Below are 20,341 nucleotides of genomic sequence, written 5' to 3' on the forward strand. Positions count from 1 at the left end.
GCATATTTTTAGTATAAAATAACACTTATTTTGGTGATTAACTCACCATTAGTGTTTAATAACACTATGAGTGTTTAAAAACACTTTAAGATAACCTCCCTTTGTTGGATTAACAGAGTGATTAGTGTTAAACAACACAATTAGTGCTTAGAAGCACACTTTAATCACTTTGAAAGCTTAAAACTTGATGTCGGTGTTGAAGCTTGATGGGTATGAGGTTTATGGCTACCTCATGCAGATGGAAAACACTTTAAAATCAAGATTAGGACCAGCAATACTAATGCAGTCTCACACTTGAGTGATTAGTGGAAGGGAGAGATGATTAGAGAGAGCAAAAACCCAAAAATCCAAGCTTTAATGGAAAGCTTGAATGATGAGAAAAAAATGGCGCCTGGTCTTTTGCTTCCAGCTAGCGCTAGAGTGGGCGGTTGAAGCTCAACTTTGAGCTGTAGGTAATAGAGACCTTGTGCTTCAAAAGCTCTAAGGCACTTCAGTCAAAAAACGCCTATACACGGCGTATTGCTATACGGCCATGGCTGCAGAAAGGCGTCGCTGGCGGACTGCAGACGTAATGACGCGGTGGAGCGTGAAGCATTCACACAATTGACTGTACGACCAGCTGCGCTTGAGCCTCCTCTACATCTTTCATGAAGAAATCGGGGAGAGATGAGCCCTCTACAAGCTTGTGGAAGGCCTCCAATGACTGGAGGTTGAGCTCCACACAAAGGAGATGAGCAAAAAGTGGATAATTTTGACCTATTCTCTACACCACAAAGTTTGAACTCACCTAGGCTCTGATACCATGACGAGAAAACATGGTGCTCATGATAGATCAAGTGTGTGGAGGAGAGGGACTCACAAAATACAAGAAAGATATCTTGCTTATTAAGTTGCTTAAACATACAACTAGTGTAAGATTCCTCCCCCAACCCCTTTTTGATGTCTAGTATCTTTTCTGTAATCAATCCCTCTTCAGAAATATAAAGACCTTGTTTCTATCTGTTTTAGCCTAGAGAGAGAAAAATATTCTAGAGAGAGAATATTCAGATTTTGAATATTTTTGGATAGAAAAATATCTCTTATAATTCAGATGAGTTCCCCTGAAACAGAAATTCAAAAAGAATTTTCCAATGTGCAATTGAAATTAATTGGAAATAGGTATAAAGAACCTTAGCCTAAGGGTCTAGATTTTCAGAAATCTTTAGACTATGGTCCAATTAAGGTTCCTATGGACCAATAGCATCAATCCATGTGTAGGGAGGAGATAAATCCAACTTGTAAAAAGAAAATACCCAAAAATGAGTAAATGCTCACATGAGGTGAAGAGTTGAAAATGTACAAGGATTATTAGTAAAAAACTATGAGCAATATTAAAAATATGACATATGTAAGGAAGGGGAATTCTTTAAAGGAGGTGCATATTTCACATAAGATGAAGAGTTGAAAATGTACAAGGATTATTAGTAAAAAACTATGAGCAATATTAAAAATATGACATATGTAAGGAAGGGGAATTCTTTAAAGGAGGTGCATATTTCACATAAGATGAAGAGTTGAAAATGTACAAGGTTTATTAGTAAAAAAAACTATGAGCAATATTAAAATGATTCCATTATGACACATATGTAAGGAAGGGGAGTTCTTTAAAGGAGGTGCATATTTCACATGCTTGAATGAGTTTTAAACTCATAAAAATTGAGATATTTCATCTCTCCTCTCTCCTCATTCAAGTCTAGTTCCAAAAAGTTAGCTTAACTGACCTAAAAATGGTCAAAAAGTGACCAAACTGATTTAGAAAATTCTAGAATCAGTTTGTTTGGTTAGGAGCTCAATTTTTCCTATAAATAGAAGCCTCCCCCTTGTTGAAAAATAGATAGTGTTTATGCATCGTTACTCTACTCCACCTAAGCCAAGAACTGTGAATTCATTTAATAATTCACTAGTTTTTGGAGCTTCCCTCTTTCTTCAATCCCCATTAGTGGCTCCATCAACATACTTAACCAATTGATTGGTTGGGGGCCTCTACCGTGAACAAAGAATCAAGCAAGTTGTAAGGTAATTAGTGAATATTCATCTTTCTATAATTTCTCAATGTTTCTCTCTTCTCAACCCCTCTCAAGCTTGAGAAGTTTAATTGGTATGGTTTTTTTTTAAAATGCTATTGAAGTTTGAATAGTAGTGAAGAGTTACATAATTTAATAAATGCTATTGAAGTTAATTTTCATTTATGTTTAAATTCTAATGATTCTTATGTAAATTCTCTCTCTCACTCAAGAAATGGTCATACTCATGACCCATTCTCAATCCAAATCAAGCTTTTCATAAAGCTTTTCCTTAACCCAAGATTAAGCTATGCTTGAGGCCAAATTAATGGCTTTTTCTTATGCTTTTAGTTTATGTATATTGATGATTCAATCCATTATGGATTAAGGATCCAATTAGAGAATCATTTTAATTATTTCCTTAATGATAAGCTTTATCCCTTAGAAAAATTGAGATTTATCAGTCATAGCAGCGGAGCTATGGCAAAATTTTTATAAAAATTATGCATAAAAAATTTTCATTCAAAGCATAAAAAGAGGACTTCCTACCATATTCTAGGAATCATCATCCTAGATTAATTGAAAGAATTTCATTATAATCATGGAGAAATTGAATTTTAATATTATGCATAAAGGATAAATTTTTATATCAAAAGTGTTATTTTTACCATTTTTATTTCATGCATAGAAGTATGCATAATGGATAAATTTTTATATCAAAAGTGTTACTTTTATCATTTTTATTTCATACATAAAAGTATGCATAAAAGAAAATTTTTATATCAAAAGTGTTACTTTTATCATTTTTATTTCATACATAAAAGTATGCATAAAAGAAAATTTTTATATCAAAAGTGTTACTTTTATCATTTTTAATTTTCATGCATAGAAGTATACATAAAGGAAAAATTTTTATATCAAAAGTGTTACTTTTATCATATTGGATTTCATGCATATAGGTATGCATAAAAGATATTCTTTTTATACTAAAAGTATGATTTTCCTCATAAATGGATTTTATGCTTAACTTAGATGCATGAGAGAAATTCTTTTATTCTAAAAGTATAATTTCCTACCAAATTGAAATCATGCATAAGAAGATGCATAAAAGATTGATTTTAATTTCGAAAGTGTTAGTCTCCTTAAATGGAATTTATGTATAAATAAATGTGTAGAGAAATCTTATATCAAATAAAAGAATTCTCTTTTTTTTTTAAAAAAAAGATATGAAATGTGATAAGATGTGATAAGAGGTGTATGAGATGTGATAAGAATTGATAAGATGCGTATGGAAAGTGATAGGATGTGATAAGAGGTGATAAGATGCTTATGAAATAAGTTAGGATGTGATAAGATGAATTAAGATGTGTATGGGGGAATGAGGTAAGAAGTGTATGTGATAGGATAAGATGTATATGGGTTGTGATAGGGCGAGAATGGATGTGATGTAAAAGATTAGATGTGAAGGTATATGGGGTTATATAAATGGGAATGTGAAAATGGATGTATGTATGTGGATGTGTGGATATGGAGATGGGAGTGTGGATGTATGAACATGAAAATGGATATATGCATGAAGATGTATATGCATAGATGTAAATGGGGATGTGGATGTATGTGAATGTGAATGTAGAAGTGAAGGTGGAATGTGGATGTATAGATGTGGATGTATGGGAATGTGGATGTGGATGTATGTGAATGTGAATGTAGATGTGGATGTATAGATGTGAATGTGGAATGTGGATGTGGATGTATGTATGTATGTGGATGTAGATGTGGATGTATGGATGTGTATGTATGAATGTGGATATGGGATGTGGATGTATAAATGAGGATGTGAAAATGGAGGTAAGCATGTAGATGTGGATGCATGTATGTGAATGTGAATGTAGATGTGAATGTGGAATGTGGATGTATAGATGTGGATGTATGGGAATGTGGATGTGGATGTATGTGAATGTGAATGTAGATGTGGATGTATAGATGTGAATGTGGAATGTGGATGTGGATGTATGTATGTATATGGATGTAGATGTGGATGTATGGATGTGTATGTATGAATGTGGATATGGGATGTGGATGTATAAATGAGGATGTGAAAATGGAGGTAAGCATGTAGATGTGGATGCATGGATGTGAATGTGGATGTGGATGTGGATGTGGATATGGATGTGTATGTATGAATGTGGATATGGGATGTGGATGTATAAATGAGGATGTGAAAATGGAGATAAGCATGTAGATGTGGATGTATGGATGTGAATGTGGATGTGGATGTGGATGTATGGATGTGGATATGGATGTGAATATATGATATGTGATGTGAAGGAATCTGAAGTGAAGAGATGGAAAAGGAGGTGATTGGATGAGTACACATATACATGGAACGTGGAATAAGTAATGTGGATTAATGAGGGATAATGTGGAAAAATGAGAGTTAATATAGAAACTGTATTTGTAAACTGTTTGTAAATGCTATTTGTAAATGGCTGTTTTATGTCAAGAATGCTGGGGAAGCATTTTGACCGTCTTGTGATTAAGGTCGTGGAGACCTAACTGATAAAGTTGCAACTGCTGACGGAGAGTCAATGGAGGACGTCTCGCGTAGCAAGGTCGACCGAGGTCTTGACCAGCCTCGGTTCGATTAAAATGGTGAGCTTCCGGTACGGTGGATGAGGGACCAAGGAAGCGGCCTATGAGTGAAGCGCTAGGTCACCTGCGAAGGATCCTAGAGGGTGCTGACCATACGGTGCTCGGGCTCTGGGTCGCCTAGGATACCCACGCGTGCGTCGAGGAAGATATTGGAATAAGGAGTAAGAGTTGTTTTGTGAAACCGGGCATGGATCTGGTTGACTGACCTTGCTGGTCCTCAACGGATGAGTCCATGGCTCTTTTATATGGATCTGTTGGTTGATCTTGCTGATCTTCAACGAGAGTCCATCTTGATAAGTGATTATATTGCCGAGTATTATGGGCTAGGAACTATGGAAACGGCCTCTGTGTGGACAGGTGGTGAGCGTTCTAGTTGCCAATGATGCCATAGATACTCTGATGAAGGAATGATGGGAAATTATGAATCAACTGGATAAATTGGAAGATTGTGATCAGTGGTACTATGGTTTCATTAAAGGATTGTTTTAAAGTTAGCTGATGCTAAGAAAAAGGCAATTTTCATATTGGGTGTGTAAGTGGTGTGGCTAGTTTTATGTTTGCATGAACTTCCGGCTAGGGGGCCTTGGAACTCTTTTCCTTGGTACCCGGGACAAAACCTAACCAAATTCCAAATTGGATCCCATCACTACAGTGGTTGGGCGGTTGGCTAACCCATGGGATCGGATGGGGTTAGGCTGGACTGATGGATCCGTAAATCGAGATTTAATTTCTATTGTTACGATAGATGAAGTAAATCCCGGATAGAAATTGTTCTATGGATAGGAATCAACGGCTGTGCCTCTTGATGGGGAAAAAAGCGTTGATCCCAATGATCCAAGTGCAAGTTTCTTCCTTGATTTGACCAAGTACCGTTAAAGGTGCAGTCAGATCAGTTGATCTGTAATGATCTTGACTGCGTTAGAGTAAAGAGTTATCCTGGTGGAATCGCCCATGCTTTCCGGGTAAGGGAAGTTTTTTCGGGTTCGGTTTTGGAAAAACCGACGGATTAGTCTCTTGTCCGGATATCCGTGGACGAGGCCCCGAGTGTGGGTCCCTGCCCCGCGCATGAAGTGCTACTTCCGCTGCTAGTACCCCGAATCTGTTGCACGGTGGGAACAGGGATCTCACAGTTGGTATCAGAGCGTTTGGTTAGTAAAGATCAATTGAGAAGACAAATAGGTCAGAAATTTATCAAGAAACACAAAAAGGTTGTAATTGTGTGATATAATTCATACAATTTGATATTCAAATTGAAATTCGTAATTTGGTAATTGGGTCTTCAGATGGAAGTACCGCAATTATATAGAATCCTTGGCTTGCTTGAGGCCTAGACATGATGGTATTTACCTTATAATTCCAAGGGCCGTGACTATCCGTATATACCGAGAGTATAACTGCAGCTCTTTACTGACAGTATATACCAGTAAATCTAAGACTTGAAATTATAAGCGTTAATGCTATCCAGATGATGAATTTGAATGTGGTTGATATGATTTTTAATTCTGCTTGGGAACTGATGAATTGATTGGGATTCTGATTGAAAAATGATGATTTTTAAAATTTAGTTGAAATATAATAACTTGAGCAAAACCGCAATGAGGATGAATGGGACGAGTCCCTGTAATGATAAATGATGATAATGATTTCAACAAATCACTATGAGATTAGTGGATTGTGCTGTCAAAGTACTACTGTTAACACTTGACTCGGTATATCAAGTTAAGGGATGACAAATTGAAAACTTGCTTGACTGAAATTCCCGTGGAGGAATGTTCAGAAAGAAAAAAATTTTGATCTGATGGACCATTATCGTGTTAAAGATATGAATGATATAATCTGAAATGAATTTATTTAATGATGAGTTCTATATAAGGGATATTTATCCCCGTATTCTGTTGGGTTGACCAGAATATAAGGAACCCTAGAATAAATTGGATCTTAAGAAAAAGAGTTGTCCTCTACTTGGCGAGATGAGGACATCTCACACTTTTTTAAGTGGGGTAGAATGTAAGATTCCTCCCCAGCCTTCGAGGCATACAGGAGTAAGAATCTCCCTTTTTGATCTTAAAATTATTCCCTCTAAAAAATAAAAGAAAGATTCTGTTTAAAAAAAGGAAGACCCTTTCCCTAGAAGACTTCTCAGGAGTCACGCTGTTTTAAGGATTCAGAACAATGAGTTCAGAAGTGAAAATCGGTGTTTTGGATACCAAGGTTTTGGTCTTCATTCGAGCACGGCACAAAAGAAGTTCTTTATCTATTGGGGAGTTTAAGAAGTTATCCCCCAGATATTGTGAGCCTTATCTGAATTCAATGAAAGTAGGTGACTTAACCTACAAGCTTCTTTTATCTCTTCATCTCAAAATTCTTAATGCCTTCTATAGAAAAATGTGTCAAACCCAAATCATGGAAAGACGGTAAAACTTCAGTGGCAAGTTACCGTTGGCTTCTAAGTTACGCTAGCTCCTTCCTTTATATAAGTCGTAACTTTTACTTGTCGCTCACAGTAATCTTACTTCCATCGATCTCCTTTCTTTCTTAATCTCCTTCATGGCTTGGCAACAAGAACTAGTTTTATCCATAATGATTCCTCACCTTCAAGACGCAAGTGAATCTGCGAAGAAGGATTTTATAGAGCAGTATGAGCGCTCACTTTTCCCTCACTTGGGAACTTCTGTAGCACAAACCAAATGGCGGACCTATCAAAACATAACTAGGGTAACACCCTGGGGTCAGCAGCACTTTCGTAACAATGTCTGCTTGGCCATAGTTATTGAAGCTTTGGGTTTGGGTCCCCGATACTACTGCGTCATGAGATCAAGGCATCCTGGGTTTTCTGAGCGGGTCTTCTTACTGGCGTGTTTTCTTCCTCATGAGAAGATATGCCTTTACCCCGTTTTTGGCTTGCGTCTCAGAGGTCCTTTTGTTAGAACACCTCATACCACTGAGATAGGCGCAGCAATAACCCACAGAATCATTCCCATAGATGAGTTACCTTATACTTGTGCAGCTTGTGAGGACTGCTTTTGTGACCATATGATGGACGGGCTTATGGAAGTGTAAAGAGTTCCTCTATCTTTACTGTATAAGTTCCGAGAATGAATAAAGTTTAAATCTTGTTCGTATTTTGAATCTTGCTCTCTTTAAGACTTATCTTGGTGGTTAATCTTGATTAAATTTTTTCTTCTTCTAAGTCTCATATTCGTGAATCTTGCGAAATTATCACAAGTTGCGAGATGAGGACATCTCGCGTTTTTTAAGTGGGGTAGAATGTAAGATTCCTCCCCCAACCCCTTTTTGATGTCTAGTATCTTTTCTGTAATCAATCCCTCTTCAGAAATATAAAGACCTTGTTTCTATCTGTTTTAGCCTAGAGAGAGAAAAATATTCTAGAGAGAGAATATTCAGATTTTGAATATTTTTGGATAGAAAAATATCTCTTATAATTCAGATGAGTTCCCCTGAAACAGAAATTCAAAAAGAATTTTCCAATGTGCAATTGAAATTAATTGGAAATAGGTATAAAGAACCTTAGCCTAAGGGTCTAGATTTTCAGAAATCTTTAGACTATGGTCCAATTAAGGTTCCTATGGACCAATAGCATCAATCCATGTGTAGGGAGGAGATAAATCCAACTTGTAAAAAGAAAATACCCAAAAATGAGTAAATGCTCACATGAGGTGAAGAGTTGAAAATGTACAAGGATTATTAGTAAAAAACTATGAGCAATATTAAAAATATGACATATGTAAGGAAGGGGAATTCTTTAAAGGAGGTGCATATTTCACATAAGATGAAGAGTTGAAAATGTACAAAGATTATTAGTAAAAAACTATGAGCAATATTAAAAATATGACATATGTAAGGAAGGGGAATTCTTTAAAGGAGGTGCATATTTCACATAAGATGAAGAGTTGAAAATGTACAAGGATTATTAGTAAAAAACTATGAGCAATATTAAAAATATGACATATGTAAGGAAGGGGAATTCTTTAAAGGAGGTGCATATTTCACATAAGATGAAGAGTTGAAAATGTACAAGGTTTATTAGTAAAAAAACTATGAGCAATATTAAAATGATTCCATTATGACACATATGTAAGGAAGGGGAGTTCTTTAAAGGAGGTGCATATTTCACATGCTTGAATGAGTTTTAAACTCATAAAAATTGAGATATTTCATCTCTCCTCTCTCCTCATTCAAGTCTAGTTCCAAAAAGTTAGCTTAACTGACCTAAAAATGGTCAAAAAGTGACCAAACTGATTTAGAAAATTCTAGAATCAGTTTGTTTGGTTAGGAGCTCAATTTTTCCTATAAATAGAAGCCTCCCCCTTGTTGAAAAATAGATAGTGTTTATGCATCGTTACTCTACTCCACCTAAGCCAAGAACTGTGAATTCATTTAATAATTCACTAGTTTTTGGAGCTTCCCTCTTTCTTCAATCCCCATTAGTGGCTCCATCAACATACTTAACCAATTGATTGGTTGGGGGCCTCTACCGTGAACAAAGAATCAAGCAAGTTGTAAGGTAATTAGTGAATATTCATCTTTCTATAATTTCTCAATGTTTCTCTCTTCTCAACCCCTCTCAAGCTTGAGAAGTTTAATTGGTATGGTTTTTTTTTAAAATGCTATTGAAGTTTGAATAGTAGTGAAGAGTTACATAATTTAATAAATGCTATTGAAGTTAATTTTCATTTATGTTTAAATTCTAATGATTCTTATGTAAATTCTCTCTCTCACTCAAGAAATGGTCATACTCATGACCCATTCTCAATCCAAATCAAGCTTTTCATAAAGCTTTTCCTTAACCCAAGATTAAGCTATGCTTGAGGCCAAATTAATGGCTTTTTCTTATGCTTTTAGTTTATGTATATTGATGATTCAATCCATTATGGATTAAGGATCCAATTAGAGAATCATTTTAATTATTTCCTTAATGATAAGCTTTATCCCTTAGAAAAATTGAGATTTATCAGTCATAGCAGCGGAGCTATGGCAAAATTTTTATAAAAATTATGCATAAAAAATTTTCATTCAAAGCATAAAAAGAGGACTTCCTACCATATTCTAGGAATCATCATCCTAGATTAATTGAAAGAATTTCATTATAATCATGGAGAAATTGAATTTTAATATTATGCATAAAGGATAAATTTTTATATCAAAAGTGTTATTTTTACCATTTTTATTTCATGCATAGAAGTATGCATAATGGATAAATTTTTATATCAAAAGTGTTACTTTTATCATTTTTATTTCATACATAAAAGTATGCATAAAAGAAAATTTTTATATCAAAAGTGTTACTTTTATCATTTTTATTTCATACATAAAAGTATGCATAAAAGAAAATTTTTATATCAAAAGTGTTACTTTTATCATTTTTAATTTTCATGCATAGAAGTATACATAAAGGAAAAATTTTTATATCAAAAGTGTTACTTTTATCATATTGGATTTCATGCATATAGGTATGCATAAAAGATATTCTTTTTATACTAAAAGTATGATTTTCCTCATAAATGGATTTTATGCTTAACTTAGATGCATGAGAGAAATTCTTTTATTCTAAAAGTATAATTTCCTACCAAATTGAAATCATGCATAAGAAGATGCATAAAAGATTGATTTTAATTTCGAAAGTGTTAGTCTCCTTAAATGGAATTTATGTATAAATAAATGTGTAGAGAAATCTTATATCAAATAAAAGAATTCTCTTTTTTTTTAAAAAAAAAGATATGAAATGTGATAAGATGTGATAAGAGGTGTATGAGATGTGATAAGAATTGATAAGATGCGTATGGAAAGTGATAGGATGTGATAAGAGGTGATAAGATGCTTATGAAATAAGTTAGGATGTGATAAGATGAATTAAGATGTGTATGGGGGAATGAGGTAAGAAGTGTATGTGATAGGATAAGATGTATATGGGTTGTGATAGGGCGAGAATGGATGTGATGTAAAAGATTAGATGTGAAGGTATATGGGGTTATATAAATGGGAATGTGAAAATGGATGTATGTATGTGGATGTGTGGATATGGAGATGGGAGTGTGGATGTATGAACATGAAAATGGATATATGCATGAAGATGTATATGCATAGATGTAAATGGGGATGTGGATGTATGTGAATGTGAATGTAGAAGTGAAGGTGGAATGTGGATGTATAGATGTGGATGTATGGGAATGTGGATGTGGATGTATGTGAATGTGAATGTAGATGTGGATGTATAGATGTGAATGTGGAATGTGGATGTGGATGTATGTATGTATGTGGATGTAGATGTGGATGTATGGATGTGTATGTATGAATGTGGATATGGGATGTGGATGTATAAATGAGGATGTGAAAATGGAGGTAAGCATGTAGATGTGGATGCATGTATGTGAATGTGAATGTAGATGTGAATGTGGAATGTGGATGTATAGATGTGGATGTATGGGAATGTGGATGTGGATGTATGTGAATGTGAATGTAGATGTGGATGTATAGATGTGAATGTGGAATGTGGATGTGGATGTATGTATGTATATGGATGTAGATGTGGATGTATGGATGTGTATGTATGAATGTGGATATGGGATGTGGATGTATAAATGAGGATGTGAAAATGGAGGTAAGCATGTAGATGTGGATGCATGGATGTGAATGTGGATGTGGATGTGGATGTGGATGTGGATATGGATGTGTATGTATGAATGTGGATATGGGATGTGGATGTATAAATGAGGATGTGAAAATGGAGATAAGCATGTAGATGTGGATGTATGGATGTGAATGTGGATGTGGATGTGGATGTATGGATGTGGATATGGATGTGAATATATGATATGTGATGTGAAGGAATCTGAAGTGAAGAGATGGAAAAGGAGGTGATTGGATGAGTACACATATACATGGAACGTGGAATAAGTAATGTGGATTAATGAGGGATAATGTGGAAAAATGAGAGTTAATATAGAAACTGTATTTGTAAACTGTTTGTAAATGCTATTTGTAAATGGCTGTTTTATGTCAAGAATGCTGGGGAAGCATTTTGACCGTCTTGTGATTAAGGTCGTGGAGACCTAACTGATAAAGTTGCAACTGCTGACGGAGAGTCAATGGAGGACGTCTCGCGTAGCAAGGTCGACCGAGGTCTTGACCAGCCTCGGTTCGATTAAAATGGTGAGCTTCCGGTACGGTGGATGAGGGACCAAGGAAGCGGCCTATGAGTGAAGCGCTAGGTCACCTGCGAAGGATCCTAGAGGGTGCTGACCATACGGTGCTCGGGCTCTGGGTCGCCTAGGATACCCACGCGTGCGTCGAGGAAGATATTGGAATAAGGAGTAAGAGTTGTTTTGTGAAACCGGGCATGGATCTGGTTGACTGACCTTGCTGGTCCTCAACGGATGAGTCCATGGCTCTTTTATATGGATCTGTTGGTTGATCTTGCTGATCTTCAACGAGAGTCCATCTTGATAAGTGATTATATTGCCGAGTATTATGGGCTAGGAACTATGGAAACGGCCTCTGTGTGGACAGGTGGTGAGCGTTCTAGTTGCCAATGATGCCATAGATACTCTGATGAAGGAATGATGGGAAATTATGAATCAACTGGATAAATTGGAAGATTGTGATCAGTGGTACTATGGTTTCATTAAAGGATTGTTTTAAAGTTAGCTGATGCTAAGAAAAAGGCAATTTTCATATTGGGTGTGTAAGTGGTGTGGCTAGTTTTATGTTTGCATGAACTTCCGGCTAGGGGGCCTTGGAACTCTTTTCCTTGGTACCCGGGACAAAACCTAACCAAATTCCAAATTGGATCCCATCACTACAGTGGTTGGGCGGTTGGCTAACCCATGGGATCGGATGGGGTTAGGCTGGACTGATGGATCCGTAAATCGAGATTTAATTTCTATTGTTACGATAGATGAAGTAAATCCCGGATAGAAATTGTTCTATGGATAGGAATCAACGGCTGTGCCTCTTGATGGGGAAAAAAGCGTTGATCCCAATGATCCAAGTGCAAGTTTCTTCCTTGATTTGACCAAGTACCGTTAAAGGTGCAGTCAGATCAGTTGATCTGTAATGATCTTGACTGCGTTAGAGTAAAGAGTTATCCTGGTGGAATCGCCCATGCTTTCCGGGTAAGGGAAGTTTTTTCGGGTTCGGTTTTGGAAAAACCGACGGATTAGTCTCTTGTCCGGATATCCGTGGACGAGGCCCCGAGTGTGGGTCCCTGCCCCGCGCATGAAGTGCTACTTCCGCTGCTAGTACCCCGAATCTGTTGCACGGTGGGAACAGGGATCTCACAACTAGGCCTTGCTCTCATGCAAAATGCCTCATGGCCTCACCTTTAAATAGGTGAACAAGTGGACCTCAAGTCCATTCACACTCACACCCTTCTCTCACCCTTCTACTCAACCTTAGTCTCTTAATATTAAGCACCTAAAAGACCAATGTAAGGGATACTATTTTGAGACCACCTATCCATGTCACCAAGAGATTTTTGGGTGAATTTCTAGATCCAATAGAGGAGAAATAAGAAGCCAAACAAAACTTGGTTCAAGAATGTCAAGAAAAAATACAGTAAAATTGTAGACAAAGTAAGGGACCAAATACTATTCACCCCCCCAATGTGTTATCGATTGACCAAGATGGAAGACCATTCATCCTTATGTATTATTAATTGACTAAGTTGGAGAGATCATAGAGGTTGTAATGGAGAACTCTAAGGGGGATTTACAAGGGATCTTGAACTTCCTCAATTACTTGGGAATGGCCTAGATGATCCTTTACTAGAATGAACCTTCCCAATTCCTGATACGAACATGGAATGGAGTCCATTCTTGAGTCTGGTTAATGTAGTCCATGAGATTTTGCTAAACTCACATCATTCTCATCTTTTGAGGTCAAGGTTTTAATAGCAACTCTACTCCAAGGTAATGAAAATTTATGGAGAGATTTGAAGGACTAAATGGAAGGAAGATTATGAGCAATTATTGTTAAGGGGACAAGGTGAAATATAACCCAATAGCAAAATCAAATGAGGAAACTCCTTTGAGTGATGAAAAGAAAAAGTTACCTAAGGTGCCTATAAATAAGTTGGGACATTACTATGAAAAGGATGAGACCACTACAATGTTATCTATGTGGTACATAAGTACCAAGGAGTTACAACTATTAGATAGCGGTGTGGATGCTACTAGCATTGTCTCTAAACGCGACTACTGGAAACTCTCCGAAAGCAACCCATAGAGGAAACTGATTTTTGTTGTGAAGGTAGCTGTGGAATCACGACTAATAAGCCTCTTGGTATCTTAAGAGATTAAAAACCAAAATATTCGGATAAATTTATCAATCTACCTTTGTGTGTTGTGATGAATTACCACAAATAGCCGAGATCATATGATGTGATTCGAGGGTGATCCTACATGTAGGAAGCTAGACTGGTCCATGACTAAGGAATAAAGGTCATATTTACCTTAGAAATAAGGACTAGATAATATTATTGATGCATGGAAGGTTCGCCCAATGCATCATGGAGGGATTTTGAAGAGTAAAATATCATTGGTATTATTGATACAAGGAAGGTTCACCCAATGCATGGAGGGATTTAGAAGAAGAGTCAAGCATCATTGCTAGAACTACTTCTGTGAATGTGTGTCAAACATGTTGCCACATATCCCACATGTTGTGAATGTGTGTCAAACATTGCTAGAACTACTTCTGCGAATGTGTGTTGGACATGTTGCCACATGTCATGAAAGAAGGACTAGATAGTAAAGATGAATTTTCTTACCTAGAAGGTTCAACCAATGCAATGGAGGGTTTTTAGCAGAAGAGTCAAAGAACTACTTCTGTTATTGTGTGCCAAACATGTTGCCACATCCTAGAAGATGAATATATCTACATCTACATATCATGATTACTAGAACTTAAGGAATACGGAGTCTAAACATCATGATTGGAATTGGAAAATGAACATATGGATCACGATTATTGTAACTCAAGATTCAAAGTACTAGATGCATATTCTGGAAAAATTTGATGTGCTTCAAAAGAAGTACGAAAAAATCTAAGAGATGAGTTTGAGAAGAGAATTGATAGTGCAATGCATGCTTAGAGTTGAGCTTTTTTGAGTCTATAGATGCAGTAATGAGATCAAGAGAAACATAATGTTAGTGCATAGTAAGAACTCATATTAGTACATCTATTCAAAAAGTTGCAACATCCTGACTACTTTACATTACTAATCAGTTTTGCTTATGCAAGATAGCAATACTACTAATATTTTTTACATAGATATGGGTGCATACGCACGTGCACGTGCACACACACACATATAGAAAAAGGTCTACAAACCAATAGAAAGACTCGGGGAGAGGGAGTACATACGTATAGACTACCAGAGAGAGAGAGAGAGAGAGAGAGAGAGAGAGAGAGAGAGAGAGAGAGAACCTCCAAAGAGAGAAGGCAGGACCACATAATAGTTACAAGAGAGTGGGATGTTCTAGACTTTTTTACAAGAGAGTGGGATGCTCTAATTCTGTTTTTGATATTTAGCTTCCACCTTACTTTCAATAACTTTAAGCACCTAAAAGACCAATGTCAGGGATACTATTTTGAGACCAATGTTAGGGATTTCAAAGAGTGAAACATCATTGGTATTATTGATACAAGGAAGGTTCACCCAATGCATGGAGGGATTTAGAAGAAGAGTCAAGCATCATTGCTAGAACTACTTTTGTGAATGTGTGTCATGTTGCCACATATCCCACATGTTGTGAATGTGTGTCAAACATTGCTAGAACTACTTCCTTGAATGTGTGTTGGACATGTTGCCACATGTCATGAAAGAAGGACTAGATAGTAAAGATGAATTTTCTTACCTAGAAGGTTCAACCAGTGCAATGGAGGGCTTTTAGCAGAAGAGTCAAACAACACTGTTAGAACTACTTCTGTTATTATGTGCCAAACACGTTGCCACATCCTAGAAGATGAATATATCTACATCTAAATATCATGATTACTAGAACTTAAGGAATACAGAGTCTAAACATCATGATTGAAATTGAAAAATGAATATATGGATCACGATTATTGTAACTCAAGATTCAAAGTACTAGATGTATATTCTGGAAAAAATTGATGTGCTTCAAAAGAAGTACGGAAAAATCTAAGAGATGAGTTTGAGAAGAGAATTGATAGTGCAATGCATGCTTAGAGTTGAGCTTTTTTGAGTCTATAGATGCATGCTTTTTCGAGTCTATAGATGCATCAAGTGACATACAGGAGTCACCTCAATCAAATGAAGAAAGACCAACTTTATCAAGGAATCCCAATGGATATTGAGAAATGGAAGCCAAAGAAGGCCATAGCACCAAGTGTACTCTTTAGTTAGTCTAATTTTCATGAAAAGTATATAGTCCACAAAAAAGAACCCAAGAGATGTGATTTTCCTATCAGATTTATATTAATTAACGAAGGAATGAGACAACAAGGTAACAAAAGAGACTTGAGAGATCTTGTTTTTCTTAATGAAGGAGTGATACAAGAGGGTCACCGTGACAAAACAAAGAGTTTTCACTTATCTCCCCACTATCCTTGCTAGCTCCTCTCAAGCATCATTTGGTGGTCTAAAGAGCACACCACATGCTAACCCCTCAACCCAATCCTTCCAATGCTAACTTCACACTATGCAGGTGATCCAGCTTGGTTTCAGATGGCCCTTTGTTATGGCTTCACAATCAAGACCCCATAATTTTTTCTCGTGGCCCTTCATTATGGAACCCTATAATTTTTTCAAGCATAAATGCACGTGTTCTCATTCTAGTCTCTCCCAGAAACACATTAATAAGAGAAGAAAAACATGGCATGAAGAACTTACCAATATGTTGTAATGCATGCAACCCTCCCTTCCTTCAAAGAGCTCCACATCATTTGTTGTCATGCCAACTCTTACATATTGTCCACACTAGGTAGTAGCCACACACACTCCTCTCTTCCTTCAAAGAGCTCCACATTGTCCATTCTCATGCCAGCTAAGTTATCATCCACTAGGTAGTTGCCACAAACACTCCTCTCTCACTTCTATGGTAGCTACATAAGCACAAGGATAAAGTAGAGAATAGAGTAGCAAGATCGAGACTCAATTTCCACACAATGGAAGAGTGTGTTGTGTTATGAGATAAAACTGACTTATATACAAGATTGTACAATTTCACACACAAAATATGGACGACTAGGTGCCGAGGGCTCTCATAAGTGGCCACAATACTTAATCTCATAATACATTTATGAAGTACATCCAAGGGATTAACCTAAGCTTGCTACCACTTGCTCTCGAAGAAGGTATCACAATAAGAGTTCCATTAGACCATAATGAGTGCCCATCCATGTTTATAGATTTGGCCACTACTGTTGCTTCATAGCTTGATTACATACATCTTTTTGTGTGTCCTCTTTTCTCATTGATGTAGAATATTAGTGGAGATAGTTGTTAATTACCTTCCCCCCTTTCATGGTGGCTGATTAGAGGAATTTATTATAGAGAGAATTAAGAAGCTTATTGTTTCTACTCTTGACACTGAGGGAATGCTCAATGTTCACTGTTTCTCTCGAAGGAGTGGATTCAATGTTCATTATTCCCTTGAAAGGACCCCGCGGGGGGAAGGCTTGTTATTGAGATAATGATCAATGTTTGTTGTTCCTCCAAAAGGAATGGGGAAGGCTTATTAATAAATGAAGAATCTAGTGATTGGCAAGAGTATCTAAAGAGAGTGGGGGCCTCCACAGGCGACTATAGTGTTGTCCTCATCCATGAATCAAGTATTTTCCTTGTTCTCTGTGATGACTCCTTTTTTTTTTAGCAGCCTAATATTCTCTAATACCTTGTGATTTGCAATGACTATTCTTAGAGTTGCAATTGTAACGTTACATGTGCAATCTCCATGGCCTTACAAGTAATGAGATCAAGAGAAACATAATGTTAGTGCATAGTAAGAACTCATATTAGTACAACTATTCAAAAAGTTGCAACATACTGAATACTTTACATTACTAAATAATCAGTTTTGCTTATGCAAGATAGCAATACTACTAATATTTTTTACATAGATATGGGTGCATACGCACGTGCACACACACACACACAGAAAAAGGTCTGCAAACCAATAGAAAGACTCAGGGAGAGGGAGTACATACGTATAGACTACCAGAGAGAGAGAGAGAGAGAGAGAGACAGAGAGACAGAGAGAGAGATAGAGAGAACTTCCAAAGAGAGAAGGTAGGACTACATAATAGTTACAAGAGAGTGGGACGTTCTAAACTTTTTTACAAGAGAGTGGGATGCTCTAATTCTGTTTTTGATATTTAGCTTCCACCTTACTTTCAATAATTTTAAGCACCTAAAAGACCAATGTCAGGGATACTATTTTGAGACCAATGTTAGGGATTTCGAAGAGTAAAACATCATTGGTATTATTGATACAAGGAAGGTTCACCCAATGCATGGAGGGATTTAGAAGAAGAGTCAAGCATCATTGCTAGAACTACTTCTGTGAATATGTGTCATGTTGCCACATATCCCACATGTTGTGAATGTGTGTCAAACATTGCTAGAACTACTTCTGTGAATGTGTGTTGGACATGTTGCCACATGTCATGAAAGAAGGACTAGATAGTAAAGATGAATTTTCTTACCTAGAAGGTTCAACCAGTGCAATGGAGGGCTTTCAGCAGAAGAGTCAAACAACACTGCTAGAACTACTTCTGTTATTATGTGCCAAACCCGTTGCCACATCCTAGAAGATGAATATATCTACATCTAAATATCATGATTACTAGAACTTAAGGAATACGGAGTCTAAACTTCATGATTGAAATTGGAAAATTAATATATGGATCACGATTATTGTAACTCAAGATTCAAAGTACTAGATGCATATTCTGGAAATATTTGATGTGCTTCAAAAGAAGTACGAAAAAATCTAAGAGATGAGTTTGAGAAGAGAATTGATAGTGCAATGCATGCTTAGATTTGAGCTTTTTTGAGTCTATAGATGCATGCTTTTTCGAGTCTATAGATGCATCAAGTGACATACAGGAGTCACCTCAATCAAATGAAGAAAGGCCAACTTCATCAAGGAATCCCAATGGATATTGAAAAATGGAAGCCAAAGAAGGCCATAGCACCAAGTGTACTCTTTAGTTAGTCTAATTTTCATGAAGAGTATTGACTCCACAAAAAAGAACTCGAGAGATGTGATTTTCCTATCAGATTTATATTAATTAACAAAGGAATGAGACAACAAGGTAACAAAAGAGACTTGAGAGATCTTGTTTTTCTTAATGAAGGAGTGATACAAGAGGGTGACAAAACAGAGAGTTTTCACTTATGTCCCCACTATCCTTGCTAGCTCCTCTCAAGCATCATTTGGTGGTCTAAAGAGCACACCACATGCTAACCCCTCAACCCAATCCTTCCAATGCTAACTTCACACTATGCAGGTGATCCAGCTTGGTTTCAGATGGCCCTTTGTTATGGCTTCACAATCAAGACCCCAGAATTTTTTCTCGTGGCCCTTCATTATGGAACCCTATAATTTTTTCAAGCATAAATGCACGTGTTCTCATTCTAGTCTCTCCCAGAAACACATTAATAAGAGAAGAAAAACATGGCATGAAGAACTTACCAATATGTTGTAATGCATGCAACCCTCCCTTCCTTCAAAGAGCTCCACATCATTTGTTGTCATGCCAACTCTTACATATTGTCCACACTAGGTAGTAGCCACACACACTCCTCTCTTCCTTCAAAGAGCTCCACATTGTCCATTCTCATGCCGGCTAAGTTATCATCCACTAGGTAGTTGCCACAAACACTCCTCTCTCTCGCTTCTATGGTAGCTACATAAGCACAAGGATAAAGTAGAGAATAGAGTAGCAAGATCGAGACTCAATTTCCACACAATGGAAGAGTGTGTTGTGTTATGAGATAAAACTGACTTATATACAAGATTGTACAATTTCACACACAAAATATGGACGACTAGGTGCCGAGGGCTCTCATAAGTGGCCACAATACTTAATCTCATAATACATTTATGAAGAAGTACATCCACAAGGGATTCAACTAAGCTTGCTACCACATGCTCTCGAAGTAGGAATCACAATAAGAGTTCCATCAGACCATGATGAGTGCCCATCCATGTTTATAGATTTGGCCACTACTACTGTTGCTTCATAGCTTGATTACGTACATCTTTTTGTGTGTCCTCTTTTCTCATTGATGTAGAATATTAGTGGAGATAGTTGTTAATTACCTTCCCCCTTTCATGGTGGCTGATTAGAGGAATTTATTATAGAGAGAATTAAGAAGCTTATTGTTTCTACTCTTGACACTGAGAGGGAATGCTCAATGTTCACTGTTCCTCAGGAAGGAGTGGATTCAATGTTCATTATTCCTTTGAAAGGACCCCGGCCGGGGGGAAGGCTTGTTATTGAGATAATGATCAATGTTCGTTGTTCCTCCAAAAGGAATGGGGAAGGCTTATTAATAAATGAAGAATCTAGTGATTGGCAAGAGTATCTAAAGAGAGTGGGGGCCTCCACAGGCGACTATAGTGTTGTCCTCATCCATGAATCAAGTATTTTCCTTG

The sequence above is a fragment of the Cibotium barometz genome, chromosome 22, assembly GCF_041138505.1.
Source record: "Cibotium barometz isolate CiBa-2024 chromosome 22, ASM4113850v1, whole genome shotgun sequence".
In the NCBI taxonomy this organism is placed as follows: domain Eukaryota; kingdom Viridiplantae; phylum Streptophyta; class Polypodiopsida; order Cyatheales; family Cibotiaceae; genus Cibotium; species Cibotium barometz.